The sequence below is a fragment of the Engystomops pustulosus genome, chromosome 9 (assembly GCF_040894005.1).
Source record: "Engystomops pustulosus chromosome 9, aEngPut4.maternal, whole genome shotgun sequence".
NCBI lineage: Eukaryota > Metazoa > Chordata > Amphibia > Anura > Leptodactylidae > Engystomops > Engystomops pustulosus.
Genome location: NC_092419.1, coordinates 90,463,202 through 90,488,767, shown reverse-complemented (window position 1 = coordinate 90,488,767; position 25,566 = coordinate 90,463,202). Strand labels below are relative to the sequence as shown.

The 25,566-nt window shown below is 43.8% G+C and overlaps 1 long non-coding RNA gene across 1 annotated transcript in view; it reads left to right on the top strand.

The window, feature by feature from the left end:
* The window catches only part of LOC140076528 (uncharacterized), a 34,654-nt gene extending 10,787 nt beyond the window's left edge, over positions 1 to 23,867 (top strand). The window contains exon 3 of the long non-coding RNA XR_011849608.1: positions 23,724 to 23,867. This is a non-coding gene — a long non-coding RNA (uncharacterized lncRNA). The remainder of the gene's footprint in view (positions 1 to 23,723) is intronic.
* Positions 23,868 to 25,566: the final 1,699 nt, after the last annotated feature.

Sequence of the window (25,566 nt, the reverse complement as noted above, 5' to 3'; positions counted from 1 at the left end):
AGAAAAAGTCACTTTTACCCCAAATTTTTGTAAGCCACAAGGGATAAAAGATGAAACAACCCCATAAATGTGTAAAACTATTTCTCCTAAGCACAGAACTGCACCACTTTTGCATGTAAAGTGTTGTATGGGTACACAGTAGGGCTCAGAAGGGAAAGAGGGGCTTTGGCCTTTTAGAAGCCAGATTTGACAATCATCCTTTACATGTGTCAGGATGCATTTGGAGAGCCCTAGTGGTACCAAAACAGAGGGGAACCCCAACAAGTGTCACCATTTTGGGAAGTGCACCCTTTGGAGAATTCAGCAAGGTGTAATATGTGTATTTTCCCCTACAGGTGTTTGCTTCAATTAGGTCCCTAAAAGGAAAAAGGTGAACATTTTCCCAAAAAAGTCACTTTTACGGCTAATTTTTGTATCCCATAAGGCATTAAAGATGAAACAACCTCAAAAAATGTGTACTAGCATTTCTCCCGAGTATAAAATTGCCCCACACATGCAAATAAAATGTTGTATGGGTACGCAGTGAAGCTCAGAAGGGAAAGAGGGGCGTTGGCCTTTTAGAAGCCAAATTTGACAGACATCCTTTACATGTGTCAGGATGCATTTAGAGAGCCGTAGTGGTACCAAAACAGAGGGGAACCCCAACAAGTATCACCATTTTGGAAAGTACACCCCTTAGAGAATTTAGCAAGGTGTAATATGTGTATTTGTCCGTAAAGGTGTTTGATTTAATTAGGACTTATATAGATAAAAGGTGAACATTTTCTTATAAAGGTCATTTTACTCCTAATTTTATATAGCCACAAGGGATAAAAAAATGCAATAACCCCCCAAAATGTGTAAACCTATTTCTCTCAAGTGTAGAAGTACCCCACATGTGTATATAAAATGTTGTATGGGCGCACAGTAAAAGGAAAGGGGAATGTTTGCCTTTTAGAAGCCAAATTTGACAGAAATGTTTGACATGCATTTGGAGAACCCTAGTCGTATAAAACAGAGAAGAATCCGAAAAGTGACCCTAATTTTTGAACGCACACCCCTTAGAGAATTTTGCAATGTGTAATATATGTATCTGCCCCTACAGGTGAATGATCCAATTAGGCCCTAATCATTAAAAAGGTGAAAATTTTCCTATAAATGTCACTTTACCCCTAATTTATGTAAGCCACAAGGGATAATATATTAAATAACCCCAAAAAAGGTGTAAAACTATTTCTCCCGAGTGTAGAAGTACCCCACATGTGCATATACAATGCTTTATGGGCGCACAGTAGAGGAAAAGAGGGAGGTTTGTCTTTTAGAGGCCAAATTTGACAGAAATCCTTCATATGTGTCAGGATACATTTGGAGAGCCGTAGTGGTACCAAAACAGAGCAAAACCCGAAAAGTGACCCTAATTGTTGAATGTACACCCCTTGGGGAATATAGCAAGGTGTAATATGTGGTGTAGTGTAATACACGTGGTGAAATGAGCATTTTGAACATACAGGTGGTTTCCAAATACGATGTGCAATGGAGTCCAAGATGGAAATTTCAATTATTTCTGGAAAGTTCAGTGCCCGTTATGTGGCGCCCCTTATGAAATAATGGAGGGGTATAGGGAGCAACGGGACATAACAGTTGTTATTATTCATTTTACCGAAATTAATTCACAATAGGTTGGGCGTGAATTGTGAATGTCTAGTGTATAAGGAGGTAGAATATATCAAGGGACCAACTAAACTTTTGTCACTCTGGAGTTGTCGCAGGTCTCTTAGTAGTATGTAGTGTCCATCCTTAGTATGTAGTGTCCATCCTTACTCCTCTTTTGGAACAGACTCTATTGAGTCCTACCTTTAGAAGCAGCAGAATTCACCGGGAAAATGCTGTCCTGGCAAAACACAGGAACATCTAAACCAGAGGTACTGGGGCCCCGTCCTTCTTGTCCCAATATTAGTTTCCTAATATCTTCCTCTTGAAAACGGAGAAATTATACAGCAGGACCTGCACATTGGAACAGCTCGTAAGAGTTGTACAGCATCATCTGTACAATGTGCACGGCCAGCGCTTTTGTACCATATCTTCGTTTTTCGTAGGGAAATTATCGCCAAGTGTTGCTCTTATTCACCCTAGCGATGCCCATTGTGACGAATATTGCTGCTTTTGGCTGGACCAAATCGACCAGCCAATAGCGGCAAACATGGACAGAGGGGGGCAACAAAACCCCTCTGGACCGCAAGGCACAATTGGTGGCTTTCAGGAACAGCCGCCACCCTGCCCCGATCACCGTGTCTACAGACACGGTGATCGGTATTACTGACGTCATAAGTAAATTCGCTTCTATTGGCTCGTCTGAATTGATGAGCCAATAGCAGCGATAATAAACTGGGGGGGTGTGGGGGGGACGTAACCCTTCTGGTCCATGGGGCAGGATGGATGGCTGTGAGGAACAGCCGCCGTCTTACCCCGATCAGTGAACAGCCGCCGTCTTACCCTGACCGGTGTTGGCAAGTCACTACCCGCCGCACCGTTCTATAACAACGCTCGTTGGGAATAGGCTATACAATCTTTATTTATTTTTTAAGCAATTTAGACAAATAAGGGCTTATTTTTTGCGAGACGAGATGCACTGTAAAAAAAAGCTTAATTTTAGTGGGTTTTTAGCTTATTGAAGCAATTTTATTAACTTTTTACGTGTGGAGGAAAATAAAATCATCAATTCTTGTTTTGGATTTTTAGCATTTTTTGGGGGGGGGGTGTTCACTGTAGCATAACAATAATATATTATCTTTATTCTACGGATCACTACGATTACGGTGATACCTCATTTATATAGTTTTATTTTTATTTGTCCAATTTTATTGAAGGAAAACTAGAATAGAAAAAATTGCATTTGTTTTAGTATTGCCATTTTTATAGCGGCATAATTATAGTATTTTTTGGTTAACGGAGCTGGTTGTAAGCTTATTTTTTGCGTGACAAGTTGCTCTTTTTATTGGTATCATTTTGGTGCTTGTAACTTTTTCGGATCACTTTTTAGAACAATTTTTGTAAAGCAATTTGATAAAAAGTTTTAATTTTTGGCAAGTTTTTGGGTTTTTTTTTTTACCACGTTCACCGAGCGGGTCCAATTATGATTAGGATTTATTGTACAGATTGTTACGGACGCGGCGATACCAAATAAGTGGGGTTTTTTTGTGATTTAGTGTTTTTTATACTTTATTACTTGTGTAAAGGGAAATGTGGTGTTTGGGGGGACTTTCACTTTCTTTTATTATTTATTTTTATTGTAAATAACCTTTATTTATTTATTTTTACTTTTTTTACTGTTCCTGACATCTAAGCTTGAACAAGTGATCTTCTGATCACTTGTTCAAGCTTTTTTACAGGTTACACAGTGCAATACAGATGTGTGCCAGGAGGCACGGACCCGGCTTCCGGAGGAAGATCTCGCAGCCCCGGGCACCGGCAGTCCCGGGGCTGCGATCGGAGCAGCGGACCCCCCCGGTAAGCGCCGCGGGGGGGTCCGATTCAACTCTAATTAACTTTAAATGCCTCTGACACGCCGCGGTCAGCGCGACCGCGGCGTGTTAGGGGTTAACACCCGCGATCGGAGAAATCTCCGATCGCGGGTGTTAGAGGCGGGTGTCAGCTATAACATATAGCCGACACCCGCAGCTTCTGGCGCCGGCTCCGTTCAGGAGCCGGCGCCAGAAGCTTGACGTAATAGTACTGCATTTTGCGGGAACGCACCTCCCGCGATGCAGTACTATTACGTCAAATGTCGGGAAGGGGTTAAGGTACGAGTATTTCCCCTGCTCGAGATCGAGCATTTAATTAAAAAAACACAGTGAAGAACAATGAAGTGAAAAACACAGTGAAGAATAGATTACAGATAATCGGCACATCTGCTTACTTGTCGGAAGATACGCGCGGAATGGTGCGAACAAAATAGTATGTGAAGAACAATATATATGTGTGAAGAACACATTGAAGAACACGGTGAGCAGGACAGAGACACCGGGGAGCAGCACAGAGACACTGGGGAGCAGCAGCACGGAGACATCGGGGAGCAGCACGGAGACATCGGGGCAGAGGCAGCACGGAGACATGGGGCAGCACGGAGACATGGGGCAGCAGGGAGACATTGGGCAGCAGGGAGACATCGGGCAGCAGGGAGACATGGGGCAGCACGGAGACATCGGGCAGCAGGGAGACATCGGGCAGCAGGGAGACATCGGGCAGCAGGGAGACATGGGGCAGCACGGAGACATGGGGCAGCACGGAGACATCGGGCAGCAGGGAGACATCGGGCAGCACGGAGACATCGGGCAGCACGGAGAGATCGGGGAGACTTCAGTGGAAGAAGAGCAGCGGATCCCGGGACAGCGGATGTGCCGAACATCTGCAATCTATTCTTCACTGTGCTTTTCACTTAAATGATCCTGTGGTCACTGTTTTTATTCTATTCTTCACTGTTCTTCACATCTGCTAACTTGTCGGGAGATAATATACGCGTGGAACAGTGAAGAATAGATTGCAGATGTTTGCATACATCTGATAACTTATCAGAAGACATTCTTTTTCAATTAATTAACACATTTTATTCCCAAACCATGGTCCCTTTGAAAAATGCTCGAGTCTCCCATTGACTTCAATGGGGCTCGTTATTCGAGACGAGCACTCTAGCATCTGGAAAAGTTTGTCTCGAATAACGAGCACTCGAGCATTTTAGTGCTCGCTCATCTCTAGTCACCACCAGTCCCCAATCACGTCAACCAGAGCCTCTTTATACAAAGTCGCTTGCCTGACAAAGAGCTCATCGTTAGTCCGAAACACATCTCAAGGTTGCTTTTCCTCTCTTAAGTTGTAGCCTTCACCCCGTTTCTTGTATTCCTATATCATTTTATGTTTTTTAATAGATTTTTTAATAGATTTTATGACTTTTAATAGATTTTCTGTAAAAGAATATAGAACAATCAGTCAGATGTTCCATCCAGTCCATGACAGATTATGTGAATCTATCTGACATTGAGGTTAGCGGGCACCCTGTTTTTCGCTACGGTGTATGTTTATTATACAAACAAAGACCAGTGGTAAAATGAGGTGCCACACTGCAATTGAACACCAGAGAGAGGTAAGTACACCTTGTTTAATCTTTTTATACCTCCTTGGACCCATATAAAAAAAACCTTAATCCTGGACAACCCCTTTGCTGGCTGTATGTTGATAAAATATTATATATTATGAAATGGTGTGCTGGGAGTTGCAGTTGAAGGACATCTACCTTCAGTTTCACTGATGGTAGACTAGTCCTACTAACCAGTTCCTGAGGAATTGTTTGGCGGGACCAGAGAGGAAGTACAACGGGGTAGTGAATAAATTATATAACACAAGGTGCTTTTTCGCAGCCCGATACATCAAGAGGCTCCGGCCTCTTGATGTATCCAGCAGGGTCATGCCCCAGCTGCAGCGAGTGCGCAGGCGTGAGGACAGTAACACCCTGCGCTGGGCCCCCTTCACGTCCTTTCACGCCCCACTGGCGTAAAGGTGGCGGAATGGGGTAAATAGTCACAAATGCTAGCAATAAACTAGCATTTGCGATTATCTCACGGCTTCTAACGTGGCGCAGAGGCCCTGATAAATAAGCCCCTATGAGTTGTTGCGTGCACGCTTGGCAGCGATAAAGCAAAGCTGTCTGTGCCTGAATGTAGCAGAGCTGTACATGTGCATGTTGCTGAGCCGTTTGTGTGGGAACTATTGCTGAGATAATGCAGATAGAAAGACAGCTGTTATGCCAAAGAAATAAATTTTATTTAATGAAATAACACATGAAAGTAAAAACAATTAAAATTCCCCTGAGGAAGCCCGCTTGACGGGCGATACGCGTGGGGCACCTGTGACCCCCCGGTTTCTCCAGCCCGGCACTCCACCTTTGGTAATGTGACTTCATTTATCTTGATTTAACACTGTTTGTCAAGCACTTTATATCTACGCTATATACCTGTGGTTTATCCTTAGTCACGCTATTATTGCATCCCATATTGGGGCTGGTAACTGGGGGATCATTTGTACTTCCCTAGCTGTGGGAATTTTAATTGTTTTTACTTTCATGTGTTATTTCATTAAATAAAATTTATTTCTTTGGCATAACATCTGTCTTTCTATCTGCATTATTTTGACTCATGGTTTCAGATGTTGGTAACACTATTTCCCAGGACCCATTTTCTTGGTGAATCAACTATTGCTGAGATATATATGGGACAACCGGGGAATTTTTAATTGGTGTCAAACATATTTTTGGAGTGACTTTTATAATAAGGTACATCTTATAGTGCAAAACTATAGTAAGTAGAATATCTATAGTACATGATGTAATAATGCTCCTATATACTATACATCCATGTGGTATATGTCAATGTGTGGTTATGAGACCTGGTGACTTCATGAATTTCTGAGATTATTACCTCAGGAATCAGAATTATCCTCTGATCCACTTGATGTTGGATCTGGTTCTACACTAGTACACGATGTGTGAGTTGTATTGGATCCCATCAGTGAGATTTGAGTTGACAACGCCAGTATTTTTACTCCTAATGTTGCAGACATGTTTCATCCAGTTCTTGTGCAGGAAGAGGAAGGAAGTAATATCTATTCCTTAAGCAAATACTGCACATGGTAACAACGACTGTAATAAAACTGCAGGAGCTATATACATCCCCCTTCCTAAAGTTATGTCTCCATTTGATTATTGCTCTAGGGAAGTTTTTACCGATAAATAATCCTACCTAGATCAATTTGCTGAACATATTTTAATAAAATAATGGCAAATCCTTTCCTCTATGTGTAGAGGATGCCCCCTTACCATTGCTTCAGAGTTTCAGATCTAGAAGCAAAAAAATCATTAGAAATATCTCTTCATTGTCACATTTTACATGCCCTTGAGCCAGTAGCGTCAATAGGACTGGCAATGGGAGGGAACATAACGATGTCTCTATTTTTTTATTTGGGCTTCTATTATTAGATTTTATTACGGCAGATGTCATCTGATAAAGGAACAAATGATTTTTGCAAGAACCCACAAGGAGGATGAACAAGTAAAGAGCTTAGCAATATATTTCCCGGGAGGAAGCTAATGACAAAAATAGCTACGGTATTTTATACTTTGATATTTTCATTTACATATTGGTTCTAGTTCTCCTACCTTGTGCCTCCAGCATTCAAAGAGATCATTCTTTGACAGTTCCCCCATGATGGCTGAAGATTTTATCCAATATGGTTCGGATTCAAAATTTAATAGAGAAAGTTGTTTATTGTATAATACAGCAGTCACCCACTCTATATAGAGAGAGCTCAGTCATCGACTTCTCCCTGAACTCCATGCTTATGTTAACCTTTTGGAAGATATAAAAAGGTAGACTTATGGTGCCCATTCTTCATGAATCTGGCACCCCCTGCACTGCTCTGACAGTGTGCACCACTTTTTTTGGTGCACCTTCAACATGGGGTGTGCTACAGATTTCTGTTGGACTTTACATGTTAAATGTGGCACACGGTCCGACTTAGCCCATTTCAGTACAGAATTTTGTGTCATGTTGGATATAGTGCAGCCACGCCACAAATGTCTCTAAGACACTTCATAAATATATGTGCAAGCAGTTTGCACATTAAAGAACGTGCAAAGTCCAATAGAAAACTGGTGCAGGGGCTTTAGTAAATCTGGGCCAATGCGCTCATACAAACAGCCATGGTTTCCACTGCCCCATGTGTTAACCATCTGCCAAAGTGGCAAATTATAGCCGGTTCTATTCCTACTATTCTACTTTTCTCCTGTTATCATTCTGTGAGTGGACCACACATGCTGACACATGGGCCAGAAACAATGGATCCAGTGTTTTTAGCCCAATAATGGACAAGTCCTGGTAGCCTTCAAAGGGGTTAGGCTCTCTCCATAATTACCACAGGCTGCAACGGAGACAGACATGTAAAACCATTGCCAATGCTTATATAAAATCTATGGGGACAGTAACTGCATGAAAATAGGTGAACATAACTTCTTCTTTTATCCCATAATAAGGTGGATCTTGCACCTATAATATATTTATTGAGGGTTAATAGCAATGCATATATATTTAGTAATTTTTATATATATCTATATAGAGAGAAAAATAAGGAAAACCAAGTCCGCACAGTGCAAACAATCTCAACAGGGGTGCAGAGCCTCCATGGATTCTGGCAAGATCCCTTGTAGTATCAACCACCTTCATCAAGGCTTGATGAAGGTGGTTCACACTGAAATGTCACCACTGTCTCAATGAATTTCACCTTTTTGGAATTTTTTTAAATCGGGAGTACTACCTACTTTTTACCTATTGTGTGTATGTATATATATATATATATATATATATATATTGTATGTACTGTATAGGCTACAACCACTGCCTCTATCCGAATGATAAAAATTTCATAAAGGGTATAATTTCCCATTTATAAAAGGCAAAGTAAAAAATATGCCATAATAACTGGAAATATATTCTGCTCTTCAAGCGGTCTGGTATTTCATACAACAATCTATTTATAATACAAAAAATGCACAAGCGCAGCACTAAAACCATTATTTCCTATGTTGTGGTATTATGCCTGCTCCTATAGACACAACAAGCCTGATATTACCAAATGGAAATTACATTTATAAAAGTAGTAAATATACAGCAGAATTTAGGAACAAAATGTAATATATTTCCCCTTCTAAATAAAAAGAAATGAAGAAAAAACACAGGAGCCGGGTCTTTCAGCTTTAAACAATTCTAGCTGCAGGCAGATTTAGCTCATCCATTACACTGCCTTTACCAGAGATAATAAAGTCTGAAATGTACCTCAATAATCTGTGTAATGAGGATTAATATGTATGATTTATTCATAGGTCCTGTAAAATACAATGGTATTGATATTAAGTGACAAAAGATGGTCAATATGTGGCGTAGGTTTCGCCAGTGCAAAGACAGACAATACATTGGGGCAGATTTACTTACCCGGTCTTGTCACTATCTCGCAGTGCGTTGTTCGACGAGGATTCGGGTCTGCCGCGATTCACTAAGGTCGTGCGTCCAATTTCCTGCATGTGTCGCTTCTGCGCTGAGATCCGCTAGAGTTCACCTTCTTCTTCCCGGTGCATGTCTTGCGACACAATTCTAAATGTTAAATCTTGTGCATTGTCCGAATCTGCCGGGTTGTCCGACGGCCACAGCCCCCATTTCTGTTGCATGCAAGCCGGCGCCGATGCGCCAAAATCCAATCACATGCACCAAAATCCCGGTGGTAATTTGGTGAAAAGCGGAAATCGTTGGGAAACCTGCCGAAAATGCGCTCTGCCGACCCTTAGTAAATGAGCCCCATTGTTTTGTTTTTTTGCTGTGCCACATGTATTACTATGATGTAAAATTCTGGTCCAGTTTAAAACTGTTGTGTTCTACTTTCCATCTTCATAGAGTTGCTAAACTGTGCGCCGTAATGTGTTGCAAATTCTAAAATTATTTGTCGCACGGGCTATTTTCTGCCTGACCACGTCCTTTTTCACAAACACCCCTCCCCCCCCCCCCCTTTGGTTTTCAGGACTACTTCCTATACCTCCTGATCATCTGTCTGCTTGCTTTCTTAGGGCTCATGAACACGACCGTCAGGGGGCTTGCGACCGTACATATGTCCCCCAGAGACGGCTATGGTGCACAGGCTTGGTACGGTGATCGCTTGTTGATTCGGCTACTATTTTCTATGGAGAGGGGCAGAAGCAGGCAGCGCTCACCCCCTCCTCCCTTCCCGCGTGCCGACAGGTGCCCGCCGGTATACAGTACGGTGGGCACACATTAGTGTGTATGAGCCCTTAGTCTGTCAATACTGAACTGCGCTATGTAATCAAGCTCGTCCGATCACGCGTTCGGACAACTAAGCTGCCATAGTTAGATTTGATTGACTTGCGTCTTTTTCCAGCTTTATATACTATGATAGTTGTCCACCATCAAAAGTATACTGTAGCTCTTAATATTTCCAGCACTGGATAGTGGCTAGTACAAAAGTATATAAGTTTCATCTGTTAATAATTTGATCCAAACTAGAAAATATTTGCTCCAAGCATAAGCATATAAATATTGTAATATTATAATCTGCAAGGTTGTAATCTGCATTCATAGCATTTGTATGATTGTACTGATAATGCCGCTGCTGCTCATAGCATAGATATAGCCTGGCCATTTTTACCTAGCATCCCAGATTTCTGTGACTCTGGTATTGTGCACATGCGTATTGTCTCTATCTGGCACAAAACAAGAACTATGGCCGCTACACTGTAGTTCAGACACTGATCTTATTTATGATGAATCCTACATAGGGATTTTATGGATAGAGGATGGGCCCTCAAGATCACCACCTCTGCTAGGCCCATCACACGCCAGTCTGACACTGTATGAAAGCAAACCACAAATAGTTCCATAAAAGCACATTCCAACTTGATAAATCATTAAGACCAACACACCGTGCCTAATGGTTCCATATTATCTATGCTTCCTATTCCTACCAGTCACCTGTTTCTCTCAATGAGCCATTCAGTTAATATATATCAGTGGTGGCGAACCTATGGCGCGGGTGCCAGAGGTGGCACTCAGAGCCCTTTCTGTGGGCACCCAGGCCTTCACACCAACACAGAGTTTGCCAGCTAAGACTCAAGACTTTTTCCTGCGGTCCAAGACAGCCGAGGATGTGCCATATTTTAAAGCAACATCCTTGGCTGCTAGGACTACAGGAGGAGCGAGAAGGTGTGGATAGAGATGGATTGTCATTCGAGCTCCTCCTCTGGGTCCCCTGATTCTTCCTCTTCAGGGGACCCTGGAGGGAAGCTACAATCCAAATTACTCCATCATCTTTCTATTGTATTGGTGAACTCAGGAAACCAATACGATAAAACCTGTGATACAGCAGGGATCAATAAGTTACTGCTTAAATTGTCATAATGGCACTTTGCGATATACAAGTGGGTTTTGGTTGTAGTTTTTGCGCTTTTGCACTCTGTCTCCAAAAGGTTCGCCATCACTAATATATATGCTGATGTCGTTGGGTGCACTATGTATTGAGTTCTTCTCTTTCCAAATCAATACCTACAACATGAAATAAGTACCTCACATTACTTCTTCTTTTATAAAGACTTAATCTAAGGAAGTCTGAAATTATGTTAAGGTCAAGAAGCTATTTGCTGGTTCAAAGCACCGGCACTATCCTAAGAGTCACCGCCACCTAAAGATAAGAGTAGAATATTATGAGTTCCCATCACATATATAATATGGGTATTCAAGAACATTGTTGCAAGTGTAACCTCTACACCCACAAATTTGTAGTAGTCACCGCTATGCGCGCCTTTGACTTCCAGACTGTGTCTGAAAATGTCAATATAATAAATACCCTCTAGTGAAGTATATGAGTTTTTTAGACAAATATACATTTTGGTAAGGCAGAATACTTGGGCGATGACTTCTTTCCTATGTTTGTCAAGGAGATATCCACTATTTTAAATTGGAATATTTTGTCTGTTTTATTTTATGATGTTTTGTGAAATGTGGATGTTGATACTTTTTATTCCTTGTGGGATAACAAAGTTTATTAAGAACATGAGCAGAACACCCGAGGGTGAAAAGTCCAGTTTACCCAAAAGGAGACAATCCCAGCTTCCTTGGACCCGGACTCGGTGCTTGCTACCACATCCACGCCATAGGATCCACGCAATGCAAAAGGTAAGCAAAAGGTTCGGCACTCGGAAGAAGTTGATCGTATGCACTAAAGCTGTTATGTTCCTGAGACTGAAATAAAGAGAAACTACATTTTATTTATCCTGGTGGCTTCTTCCGAGTGCCAAACCTTTTGCTTACCTTTTGCATAACAAAGTTTATTATTACAAACATTTTCTTTATGGCACCGCTACATTTACTTTTTAGAAATAAAGCAGACTGGACCTAAATAGAGATGAGCGAACATGCTCGTCCGAGCTTGATGCTCGGTCGAGCATTAGGGTACTCGAAACTGCTCGTTGCTCGGACGAATACTTTGCCCGCTCGAGAAAATGGCAGCTCCCGCCGTTTTGCTTTTTGGCGGCCAGAAACAGAGCCAATCACAAGCCAGGAGACTCTGCACTCCACCCAGCATGACGTGGTACCCTTACACGTCGATAGCAGTGGTTGGCTGGCCAGATCAGGTGACCCTGGGATAGACTAGCCGCTGGCCGCGCTGCTCGGATCATTCTGTCTCTGGATGCCGCTAGGGAGAGAGCTGCTGCTGGTCAGGGAAAGCGTTAGGGTGTTCTATTAGCTTACTGTTAGGCAGGAGTGATTCTCAAAGAACCCAACAGCCCTTCTTAGGGCTACAATAACGTTCTACTTTTTTTATTTTAATTTGCATCTTTTACCATTTTGTGAGGAATTAGCAGGGGGACTTGCTACCGTTGTGTTTAGCTCTTAGTGGCACACATATCCATAGCAAAGACCGAAGTGGGAAAATTCAGTAGGGGTTGGATTTCTATTAGGCAATAACTCAGTGTCATCTCATCTGGCATAGTAGTGTGCTTCCTTTGATACTTGGCTAGAAAATAGCCATAGGAGAATACAAATAGCTTCTTGAAGCCTACAGTAGCGTTCTATATATTTGATTTCTGGTTGATCTGCTGGTGGCTGTAGTTTCTGCAGTGCATGTACTTGCCAATTCTGAGCAATTTGTAGTGAGACTTGCGACCGCTGTGTTCTGCGCTTAGTGGCGCACATATCCATAGCAAAGGCTGAAGTGGGAAAATTCAGTAGGGGTTGGATTTCTATTAGGCAATAACTCAGTGTCATCTCATCTGGCATAGTAGTGTGCTTCCTTTGATACTTGGCTAGAAAATAGCCATAGGAGAATACAAATAGCTTCTTGAAGCCTACAGTAGCGTTCTATATATTTGATTTCTGGTTGATCTGCTGGTGGCTGTAGTTTCTGCAGTGCATGTACTTGCCAATTCTGAGCAATTTGTAGTGAGACTTGCGACCGCTGTGTTCTGCGCTTAGTGGCGCACATATCCATAGCAAAGGCTGAAGTGGGAAAATTCAGTAGGGGTTGGATTTCTATTAGGCAATAACTCAGTGTCATCTCATCTGGCATAGTAGTGTGCTTCCTTTGATACTTGGCTAGAAAATAGCCATAGGAGAATACAAATAGCTTCTTGAAGCCTACAGTAGCGTTCTATATATTTGATTTCTGGTTGATCTGCTGGTGGCTGTAGTTTCTGCAGTGCATGTACTTGCCAATTCTGAGCAATTTGTAGTGAGACTTGCGACCGCTGTGTTCTGCGCTTAGTGGCGCACATATCCATAGCAAAGGCTGAAGTGGGAAAATTCAGTAGGGGTTGGATTTCTATTAGGCAATAACTCAGTGTCATCTCATCTGGCATAGTAGTGTGCTTCCTTTGATACTTGGCTAGAAAATAGCCATAGGAGAATACAAATAGCTTCTTGAAGCCTACAGTAGCGTTCTATATATTTGATTTCTGGTTGATCTGCTGGTGGCTGTAGTTTCTGCAGTGCATGTACTTGCCAATTCTGAGCAATTTGTAGTGAGACTTGCGACCGCTGTGTTCTGCGCTTAGTGGCGCACATATCCATAGCAAAGGCTGAAGTGGGAAAATTCAGTAGGGGTTGGATTTCTATTAGGCAATAACTCAGTGTCATCTCATCTGGCATAGTAGTGTGCTTCCTTTGATACTTGGCTAGAAAATAGCCATAGGAGAATACAAATAGCTTCTTGAAGCCTACAGTAGCGTTCTATATATTTGATTTCTGGTTGATCTGCTGGTGGCTGTAGTTTCTGCAGTGCATGTACTTGCCAATTCTGAGCAATTTGTAGTGAGACTTGCGACCGCTGTGTTCTGCGCTTAGTGGCGCACATATCCATAGCAAAGGCTGAAGTGGCAAAATTCAGTAGGGGTTGGATTTCTATTAGGCAATAACTCAGTGTCATCTCATCTGGCATAGTAGTGTGCTTCCTTTGATACTTGGCTAGAAAATAGCCATAGCAATAGGATAGGATTGTTTGGTTCTAAAAACTCAAAAAAAAACAAAAAACACAAAAAAAAACAAAAAACACAAAAAAAACACACAAAAAAAAAAAAAAAAAGTAAAAAAAAAAAAAAAGTTATAACTCTCATTTTAAAAATGTTTAACCCCAGGGCTAGGGGTAGAGGACGAGGGCGGGGACGTGGGCGTCCAACTACTGCAGGGGTCAGAGGCCGTGGTCCTGGGCGGGGTGAGACACCACCTGCTGATGAGGGAGCAGGGGAACGCCGCAGAGCTACACTCCCTAGGTTCATGTCTGAAGTTACTGGGACTCGTGGTAGAGCACTGTTGAGGCCAGAACAGTGCGAACAGGTGATGTCGTGGATTGCTGACAATGCTTCGAGCAATTTGTCCACCACCAGTCAGTCTTCCACGCAGTCCACCCATGTCACCGAAATCCCCACTCCTCCAGCTCCTGCACCTCAGCCTCCTCCCCCCCAGTCTGCCCCCTCCCAGGAAAATTTGCCATTTGAACCGGCATACTCTGAGGAACTGTTTTCTGGACCCTTCCCACAGTCACAAACCACTTGTCCGGTTGCTGCTGAGCAATTTTCCGATGCCCAGGTTTTCCACCAGTCACAGTCTGTGGGTGATGATGACCTTCTTGACGTAGTGGAAGTGTGTAAAGAGGTGTCCGACGATGAGGAGACACGGTTGTCAGACAGTGGGGAAGTTGTTGTCAGGGCAGGAAGTCCGAGGGGGGAGCAGACTGAGGGATCGGAGGATGATGAGGTGACAGACCCAAGCTGGGTTGAGAGGCCGGGTGAACACAGTGCTTCTGAGACGGAGGAGAGTCCTCGACCTGAACAGGTTGGAAGAGGCAGTGGTGGGGCCAGACGGAGAGGCAGGGCCAGAGCTGGTGCATCAGCGCCACTGTCAACTAGTGAAGCTCCCGTGGTGAGGGCTCTTGCGGCGAGGGCTAGATCTTCAGAAGTGTGGAGGTTCTTTAAGGAAACACCGGATGACCGACGGACTGTGGTGTGCAACATTTGCCAAACCAGGCTCAGCAGGGGTTCCACCACTACTAGCTTAACTACCACCAGTATGCGCAGGCATATGAATGCTAAGCACCCCACTCAGTGGCAACAAGCCCGTTCACCTCCGGCCGTGCACACCACTGCTCCTTCCCCTGTGTCAGCTGCTAGTCAGCCCCCTGCCCAGGACCCTGGCCCAAAAACCCCATCGTCGCCTCCACGATCCTCCACAGCATCCACCAGCGTTCAGCTCTCCATACCCCAGACGCTGGAGCGGAAACGCAAATATAGTGCAACCCACCCGCACGCCCAAGCCCTTAATGTGCACATCTCCAGATTGCTTAGCCTGGAGATGCTGCCCTATAGGCTAGTAGAGACCGAGGCCTTTCGCAACCTCATGGCGGCGGCCGCCCCTCGGTATTCGGTCCCCAGCCGCCACTACTTTTCCCGATGTGCCGTCCCAGCCCTGCACCAGCACGTGTCAGACAACATCATCCGTGCCCTGACCAACGCCGTTTCTGACAAGGTCCACCTGACCACGGACACGTGGACGAGTGCTGCCGGGCAGGGCCACTATATATCGCTGACGGCACATTGGGTTAACTTGGTGGAGGCTGGGACCGAGACTGACCCTGGGGCTGCTCATATACTGCCGACGCCGAGGATTGCGGGGCCTACCTCGGTCCAGGTGTTTCAGGCCTACTATGCCTCCTCCTCCTCCCACCCCTCCTCCACCTCCTCCTCCGAACTACCATCCGTGGGCACGGCGCCATCAGTCGGTAGCTCTAGGCACAGCAGCAGTGCCGTCGCTAAGCGACAGCAGGCGGTGCTCAAACTGCTGAGCCTAGGCGACAAAAGGCACACCGCCCAAGAGCTATTACAGGGCATCACGGCGCAGACTGATCTGTGGCTGGCACCGCTGAACCTCAAGCCGGGAATGGTTGTGTGTGACAACGGCCGTAACCTGGTGGCGGCTCTGCAACTCGGCAGACTGACACATGTGCCATGCCTGGCCCATGTGTTAAATCTGATAGTGCAGCGTTTCCTCAAGACATACCCCAATCTGTCTGATTTGCTCACGAAGGTGCGCCGCATCTGTGCGCATTTCAGGAAGTCCAGCCCAGATGCTGCCACTCTCAGGGCAGCGCAGCGCCGCCTCCAACTGCCCGCTCACCGACTGTTGTGCGACGTGCCCACGAGGTGGAATTCAACACTGACCATGTTATCCAGAGTTTACCAGCAGCGCAGAGCGATTGTAGACTGCCAGATGTCAACTTCCACCAGAACTGGTAGTCAGGTCAGTCAGCTTCCTCAAGTCTACAATGAGGAGTGGACGTGGATGTCTGATATCTGTCAGGTGCTGAGTAACTTTGAGGAGTCAACACAGATGGTCAGTGGCGATGCCGCCATCATCAGCCTCACCATCCCGCTGCTTGGCCTGTTGAAAAACTCTCTGGTCAGCATGAAGTCGGAAGCTTTGCGCTCGTCACAAGAGACGGGGGAAGAATATTCCCTTGTTGATAGCCAAAGCACCCTGAGGTCTGTTTCTCAGCGCATATCGGAGGAGGTGGAGGTGGAGGAGGATGAGGAGGAAGAGGAGGAGAATGTTGGCGAGACACAAGAGGGGACCATTGTTGAGTCCTTCACTGTTCAGCGTGTATGGGCAGAAGAAGAGGAGTTGGAGGAGTTGGAGGAGGAGGAAATGGACAGTCAGGCCAGTGAGGGGAGTGAATTCTTACGCGTTGGTACTCTGGCGCATATGGCAGATTTCATGCTAGGCTGCCTATCCCGTGACCCTCGCGTTCAAAGAATTTATTCCAGCACCGATTACTGGGTGTTCACTCTCCTGGACCCACGGTACAAGCAAAATCTTGCCACTCTCATCCCTGCAGAGGAAAGGAGTGTGAGAATGCATGAATACCAGCAGGCCCTGGTGCACAAGCTGAAACAGTATTTCCCTTCTGACAGCGCTAGCGGCAGAGTGCGTAGTTCTGCGGGACAAGTAGCGAGGGAGAGTAGGCGAGCAGGCAGCTTGTCCAGCACTGGCAAGGGTACGCTTTACAAGGCTTTTGCCAGCTTTATGTCACCCCAGCAAGACACTGTCACCTGTCCCCAGTCTCGGCAGAGTAGGGCTGATCTTTACAGAAAGATGGTGAGGGAGTACGTAGCTGACCATACCATCGTCCTAAATGATCACACAGCTCCCTACAACTACTGGGTTTCAAAGCTGGACATGTGGCACGAACTGGCGCTGTACGCCTTGGAGGTTCTTGCCTGCCCTGCCGCTAGCGTCTTGTCCGAGCGGGTTTTCAGTGCAGCTGGTGGCATCATCACCGATAAGCGTACACGCCTGTCGACTGACAGCGCTGACAGGCTGACGCTTATTAAAATGAATAAAGGCTGGATTTCTCAGAATTTCCAATCTCCACCAGGTGAAGGAAGCTCAACCTGAATAATTGATCCACTCCTCCTCCTCCTCCTCATTTTCCTCCTTCTCCTCCTCTTTGTACAGTAAAGCAGAGGAAAATGGCTATTTTTTGACAGGGCCCACTGGCTCTTGCTATACTTCATGCATTTAATTTTTCTGGAGGGCCACCTACCCGGTCCTCTGTTTGAAACAATTTTTGTGAGTGCCACATACAGGCACTCAATCTATTCCATTTTTCTGGAGGGCCACCTACCCGGTCCTCTGGTTTGAACAATTTTTGGGACTGCCACATACAGGCACTCAATCTATTCCATTTTACTGGAGGGCCACCTACCTGCTCCTCTGGTTTGAAGAATTTTTGGGACTGCCACATACAGGCACTCAATCTATTCCATTTTACTGGAGGGCCACCTACCTGCTCCTCTGGTTTGAAACATTTTTGGGACTGCCACATACAGGCACTCAATCTATCCCATTTTACTGGAGGGCCACCTACCTGCTCCTCTGGTTTGAACAATTTTTGGGACTGCCACATACAGGCACTCAATCTATTCCATTTTACTGGAGGGCCACCTACCTGCTCCTCTGGTTTGAAACATTTTTGGGACTGCCACATACAGGCACTCAATCTATCCCATTTTACTGGAGGGCCACCTACCTGCTCCTCTGGTTTGAAACATTTTTGGGACTGCCACATACAGGCACTCAATCTATCCCATTTTACTGGAGGGCCACCTACCTGCTCCTCTGGTTTGAAACATTTTTGGGACTGCCACATACAGGCACTCAATCTATCCCATTTTACTGGAGGGCCACCTACCTGCTCCTCTGGTTTGAAACATTTTTGGGACTGCCACATACAGGCACTCAATCTATTCCATTTTACTGGAGGGCCACCTACCTGCTCCTCTGGTTTGAACAATTTTTGGGACTGCCACATACAGGCACTCAATCTATCCCATTTTACTGGAGGGCCACCTACCTGCTCCTCTGGTTTGAAAAATGTTTGGGACTGCCACATACAGGCACTATCCAAATTAAATTGTCTCCATAGCAGCCTCCACACGTTGTCTCCATTCCTACCTCCAAAAGTCGTCCATATAGCTGCCTCCATACATCGTCCCTTTATCAAACGAGGTGTGTCAGGCAGAAATTTGGGTTGTTTTCATGGATTCCACATCAAAGTTGTTAACTTTGTCGCCACCCTGCTGTGTAATCCACAAAATATACTTGCAAACTTTTACCATTTAGGGATATTATTTCAGCGCTTCTTGCGCATCTGTTTACATTCCCCTCACCCGCCATATCCTAAACTTATAAGAACGCTACTACACTTGATCTTATACAAAAGTGCTGTTTGGGGAGTAGCCTAGAGACAGGGGCTTGGATTTGCGAAAGCTCGCCTGGCAGCGGAGCGCCAGCTCCATGCGCATCATGCGCTTCTTGCGCATCTGTTTACATTCCCCTCACCCGGCATATCCTAAACTTATAAGAACGCTACTACACTTGATCTTATACAAAAGGTTCTTAGAAGTGCTGTTTGGGGAGTAGCCTAGAGACAGGGGCTTGGATTGGCGAAAGCTCGCCTGGCAGCGGAGCGCCAGCTCCATGCCAAGATCCAACTAACATAGTTTTAACTGCAGCACCTTTAATCTACTACTAGTTCACTGCCTCCATACATGGTCCCCTTATCAAACGAGCTGTGTCAGGCAGAATTTTGGGTTGTTTTCATGGCTTCCATGTTAACTTTGTCGCCACCCTGCTGTGTAATCCACAAAATATACTGGCAAACTTTTATCATGTACCGATATTATTTGAGCACTTCTTGCTCACCTCCTTTGGTTCCTCTCTGCCACCCATTGGTTTGAAGCCTGAGTCCATTTAGGGTATGTCGCCATGACACTCTCTAGCCTGCTGCCGCTGCCTCTGCATGCCGTCCCCTATAGTGTCAGGGTCAATTATTGCATGTTTTAGATGTTATCTAGCTTCATTCTGTCACTCTGTCATGGCCATGCTGTTGCCCATAATTTTGGCATAATGGTGCGTTTAAGCAGCCTCAGAGGCATCCATGCATGCTGCCCCTGCTGTTTCCTGTCCATTTCCGTGGTGTTTCCATCCTTTTCTGAGGTTCCCAGGTGTTTGGCCAAGCTTCCCTGTGCAGAGCCTTGGTCCCCTTGAAAAATGCTCGAGTCTCCCATTGACTTCAATGGGGTTCGTTATTCGAGACGAGCACTCGAGCATCGGGAAAAGTTCGTCTCGAATAACGAGTACCCGAGCATTTTAGTGTTCGCTCATCTCTAGACCTAAACTAAAGTTGTCAATCAGCAACTTTGCTGCAGGTAGTGTTTCCCTTTGACAGCTGGTTCAAGACCACCCGTAGATCACATGCAGTCTCATCTGCATTTCCAATAAAATTTTGTTTCAGTTGACATTAGACCTGTTATATTTGTACATCACTTCACTATTTGGCATTATCATCAATTTCATGGACATAAAAGTATCATATAGTATCTTTATTGTGTACCTACAGCTCCTATGTGAATAATTGAAATTGATACAAACATTTTTTGTAGCAATTCTAACTCTAGGTCTAGTTAATCTCCCGAGGGGAACAGGTACTTTGTGTTCCACTTAATACTATAGAAGCAATTAAAATAGCACTATCCCTCTCTTCATTATTCAGGAAATTCAAACTCTAGTTTCGAGTACCTAATTGCCCCAAAGTCGGGCTCTATCCAGAAAACTTTGGGGTCATGGTTTGATTACATGAATCTGTAGAGTCCGGATTAAGTCTGTAGTAGCCATTATGAGTCTGGTGCATGTTACCGGAAGAACGTTGTTCATTGGCGTACCGACCACGGTCACAGCGGGGGGGGGGGGGGGGCGGACGACCGCCTCAATGGCGACCGTGGTCGGTACGCCACTGGCAGTCGGGCAGAGGCTCCTGCCCGTCACTGAATAGTGCTCAATGTGGCCGGAAGCAGCTGCTCAAGCACTATAACTGGAGCAATGTGGCGGGAAAACCACCCCGGCGCACATCACTCCATGGATGCACGGCCCCATGATGACGTCATCACTCGGCCATGCACCCCTTTCTGTCTGGCCGCGGGCAGAAGAAAGAAGATGCGGGACCTGCTGCCTGAGGTGAGTACAGGGTTTATTTTTAAATCAAACAGTTGTAAAAGGGGCTTATTGTATAAAATCTTTAATTTTATATGATAATTCATTGTGGGTTTTTTTTTTTAGGTATAATTGGGGGGGGGGGCATTAGGAATTTTGCCCCGAGGCCCAGTGGACTCTAGTTACGCCACTGATGGTGATACTATGCTAATGACCTTTTCTTTACTCGTATAGACTGGGAAAACTCCTAGCTTTCTATTTGGAATGCCTTCTCGACCCCTCTACCCTTCTGTACCTTCCCTCCCATATTCTCTTCTTCTCCCCCCCTTCTGTTCTGTTTAGACTGTTATTAAAACCCTCAGCGCTGGATACAGTTGAGGTTAAATTTTCGTAAATTTACTACTGTACTTTCTATATGCAAGAGATGCTTGCCTCGCTCCTATCTAGCTTCCTGTTTATTGTATTATTTTATGTTGAAAAAATTTCTAATAAAAATATGTTCAAAACAAAATTGAGACATTTTCTAATCCTGTAGTATGTATTTCTTAAAGAAGATATAGAAACATGTAACTGCCTAGAGATTTTAGTGTATAACATACATCAACTGAAATAGACATGAAAAGTTGCTCCAAGCTCAGTGACCCTGATAAATGAGCCACAAACCCATAAACAATTCTGAGCCTTAAGGCTGATCTGTGGACATGCTCCTATCTGGTTCCATTCTAGTACTAATCTGTATTATTTCTGGTGACAGAAAGCTATTTATTTTGTCAGATTTCCGCTGCTTGGGTATGCAGTTTCTTTAAAGGTACTTTCAATTCTTTCTGGATTTTCCTTTTGAGGAAGGTATATCATGCACTTTGTGTACAAACACAGTCCAAAAGGAATTACATTAGTTGGAACTGCAGAGGAGCAGACCCAATGTTTCCGTTCAGTTTCAGCCTGCAGGACCCTGACATATTGCCAGATTGGTCGCCAATCCATCAATAAGTCTGGGTCACATGGCCAAAACCCAAATGGAGACATTGGGGCTCATCTACTTACCCAGTCCATTCATGATCCCGTGGCGCGTTGTCCGACGTGGATTCGTGTCATGCCGGGATTCACTAAGGTTGTGCGCCCGATATCCAGCAGGTGTCGCTGCTGCGCCGAGGTCCGCCGGAGTTCACCATCTTCTTCCTGGTGCCTGTAAGTGCGTGTAAAGCGACACATTTTTTTTTTTAATACTGCAGTTTTTCCGAATCCGTCTGGTTTTCCGCCGACCACGCCCCCCGATTTCCGCCGCATGCACCCCCGATTTCCGTCGCATGCAACCCAGCGCCGTTGCGACACAATCCGATCGTGTGCGCCAAAACCCAGGGCAATTTGCCGCAAATCCGAAATAATCGGGAAAACCCGACGGAATCGCGGCCAAAGGACCCTTAGTAAATGAGCTCTATTGGGTCTGCTCATCTCCAGTTGGCACTGTTGAAAGATCCAGTATGTTGAAAGGGTCCATAGCAGAGATTGCTAACAGCGGTGGTGCATTGTTTTAAAAGAAGCTTTCCACATGTGTTAGATCTACATTCTACACAATCTTAGAATGTAAACGTTCTTCCTTACAGATGGTAGTTAACAATGTCCCAATGCAACTTTATTTAAAAGGGCACCGGTCCCAAAAGCCTTCATGCAACTTTACATAAAATAATTACAGCTTCTTTTTATCAAAAAAGAGTTCAAGAAGTTCAAAGTTTAAACACACCACAAATCTACATCACTTTTAACAACTATATGTATTCATACTCTTGGATTCCTTCTAGAATAGATATACTGGTTTGGCTTTTATCCCACATCATGTCATTAGGCTTCCTGGAAGTCATGCTTGATGTTAAGGGGGCTGCCTTACAAGGTAGCAAAAATAGGCATTGTTTTCCTTACCAGAATTGTTTTCCTATTCCTATTCCTGGTGGAGCATTAATGGCTATAAGTCTCCACATGCCTATAAGGCGGCCTTAATCGGCAAAGTCTCCATAAGGAGAACTCATACTCCCTGACCCCAGTCAATAGCCTTTCACTCAGCCCAACCAGTTTACTGCACTCCACTGAAGAGATACAACAACATTGAAACAGTGCTGTCTACTCCTGTGTGCTGTTAATGCTAAAGAGTGAATCTTAATTTGTTGTATATTGTGCACTGTGCTGCGAGACAGTATAGGCTATATGTATGCGCCCTTGTAAATACTGTGCAAATGTATGTAATATGACTTATGCTCTTTCAATAAAGCCTTTTACTAAAGATTTCCTTGGAGAGGAACAAAACTGAGTTTCGTACCAATTTTTGCATGCTCTAGCTTGCTGGAGCTTCCTTGTTTGGGTGCAAAAAACATTAGCAAAAAAAAAGTCTGTGCTGCCTTTGGGCCCTCTGCCTTATTTGCATGTTTTCAAAAGGTGCTAGCCCTTGCCCACTTAGCTCCGCCTTTGCCAGATGATAGGCACTGGAGGAGGAGGGGCCATAGACAAAGCCATAGCCAGTGCTTTCTACAATTGGGAATCTGTTCCTTCTAGAATAGATATACTGGTTTGGCTTTAATCCTACATCATATCATTAGGTTTCTTGAAAGTCATGCTTGATGGTAGGGTGCTGCCATACAAGGTAGCAAAAGAAGCGTGCTTTTCCTTATTGCATCCACCTTTTTGCATATTTTGTATATTTTATTCTATACTCATTCAATATTCTATACTCCCTCTGTAAGTCATTCTGTATTCATGTGCATTTACTCTATGCTTAGGCAGTAGCTATAATAACATGAACCAAACTTCATGGTATCATACACTTGGGGTCATTTCGAGGCTAGGCTATACAGTTGCAGGATCAGAGCAATGTCTAATACTCCGCTCTCTGCTTTTACTTACAGATTTATTGAACCAGCCTGCAATTTTAACATTTTTCACAAAAACATAACACCCATAGCAATTACCATACCATAAAGATAAATATTATTATGTAAGGTTTAGAAAGAGATATCGGCTAAATATAGAAAGCAAAATTTTTTATGGTTGGCCGAGCAACTGCAGATCTGCATATTGTCCACATCTAATAAGCTGTATCTGTTTCCTTCCTAGGACAGCTGACACCGAGACAGATTTTTGTCACTCGTTAAGTCAGCGGCTGACAACATGCCATTGTGAGTAAAATTTTATAGACAGCTGACAAACCGAGGAGGTGGAAAACGAATACAATGATTTCATGATTTCCAGAGATTGAAATAGTAATAGTAAAGTCATTTTTATATATAGTAAATTTATTTGGTGTTTTTATCTTTTTCATTGTTGAAATATAATATGCTAAATACAATACTTTTATAAAAAGCATTAGCTAACATGGCAGACTATGGATGTAGTGTTTCAGCATATGACTGCGTGTTGCCTTTTTGATGCAATGTTCCGTAGGTTTATAAATTTTACATGGACCTTTTTTGACATTTATTTTTCATGTGCGCCGTCCTCTCGTGTAAATTTTTTATCCGCATCACCCAAGTGTATTTAAATACTCTACGTTGTCTTTTCTGCTCTTTATTAGAAATGAGAGAGTCATCCAAGATTCAATTCATAGAAGCTTTATTGAATCTTCAACTGAAGATTCGGTTAGGGGCTGAATCAAATTGATCTTAACTGTTCTTGAAATTGGTATTTAACTTCCTCTAGTTCTCTAAACAGATTTTTTTTTTTTTAGAAATAGCTCCATTTTTACTTTGTTGATGTTTTTAAATACATTTTTACATTTTTTTCCTCACCCATCCCTCGTCTCTACGGTCAAGGATGAATGGTCAAGGTTTCAATAGCCTATGCGCTATTGATTTTAAAAAGGCCTTTGTCAGCATTCTGGATCATTTCAGTACTTTATAAAACTTTATTTCACATTACCTGGCTCCTTGCCAGCAGCATGTGGTGAGTCCCGGGGGGGGGGGGGAATAGCTGCAGCCTCTGTTCTTATGTCTTGATCCCCTTTCCTTCACACTCATCCAGCTCCCTCCCCTCTCCCCACTTCCAATTATGTGCATTGAGGGAGCCAAGTATTGTGAAAATAAAGTTTACTAAAGTACCGAAAACACTCAGAACGCTGGCAAAGGCATTTTTAAAATCAGTGTGGCTTAGTCTATTGGAACCTGTTCTTAAGCATAATATACCATAGGCTATTGGAAGTATATTATTAAGGCTTATTATGGGAGTGTTTTTTGGCTTCTTCTTTTGACAGGCCATTTTTCTTTTGGTTTCTCTTTTTGTAAACATCCCATTGGATAACATATTACAGATATACAATATTCTTCCCTGGAAGAATTACCTCTAAAGGAGAATCGGCCGATATGGAAGATTCATAGTCGGAAACAATAGAGGATCCCGAGATTTCCATAGTGTGGATCTGCAGGAATTCAATATAGATATATTCATGTTTACTGGTTTTATTTAGCCTTTAATGCACAATTAGACTACTCAAACCAGTGACATTGTGGCATATTACCTGTCTTCATAGTTTTAGCTAGGTGCTTATCATTTTGGGACACATGTACTTTAAAAATAATAATTTTCCATATTGGCAAGATAATTCTGTGCTAGAAGCAAAGTCTCCTTATAAAGCCTACAAAAGAACAAAAAGGACTAATTGGTTAAATGGGTCATTACTTCTTGTCCTCCTCCTCCTTAATTGTATTAATGACCTTGTGGCCCCGAAGAGTAAACTTTCCATGCTAGCGGATGACATTAACATGTGTCATCCTCTAGAATAATGTGTCTGATGTGGAAAGGAATATAATTGGGAAGGATCGATGAAGTTGGAAATTACAATAGGTTAAAGCACATGGGCCAGTGACTATTTTAAACTTTATGAGACGTACATCAAGTGAGTGGTCAATGAAAAGGAGCTCTCAAAGGAAATATAGATAAGATGTATAGATAATAAGATGTGGAT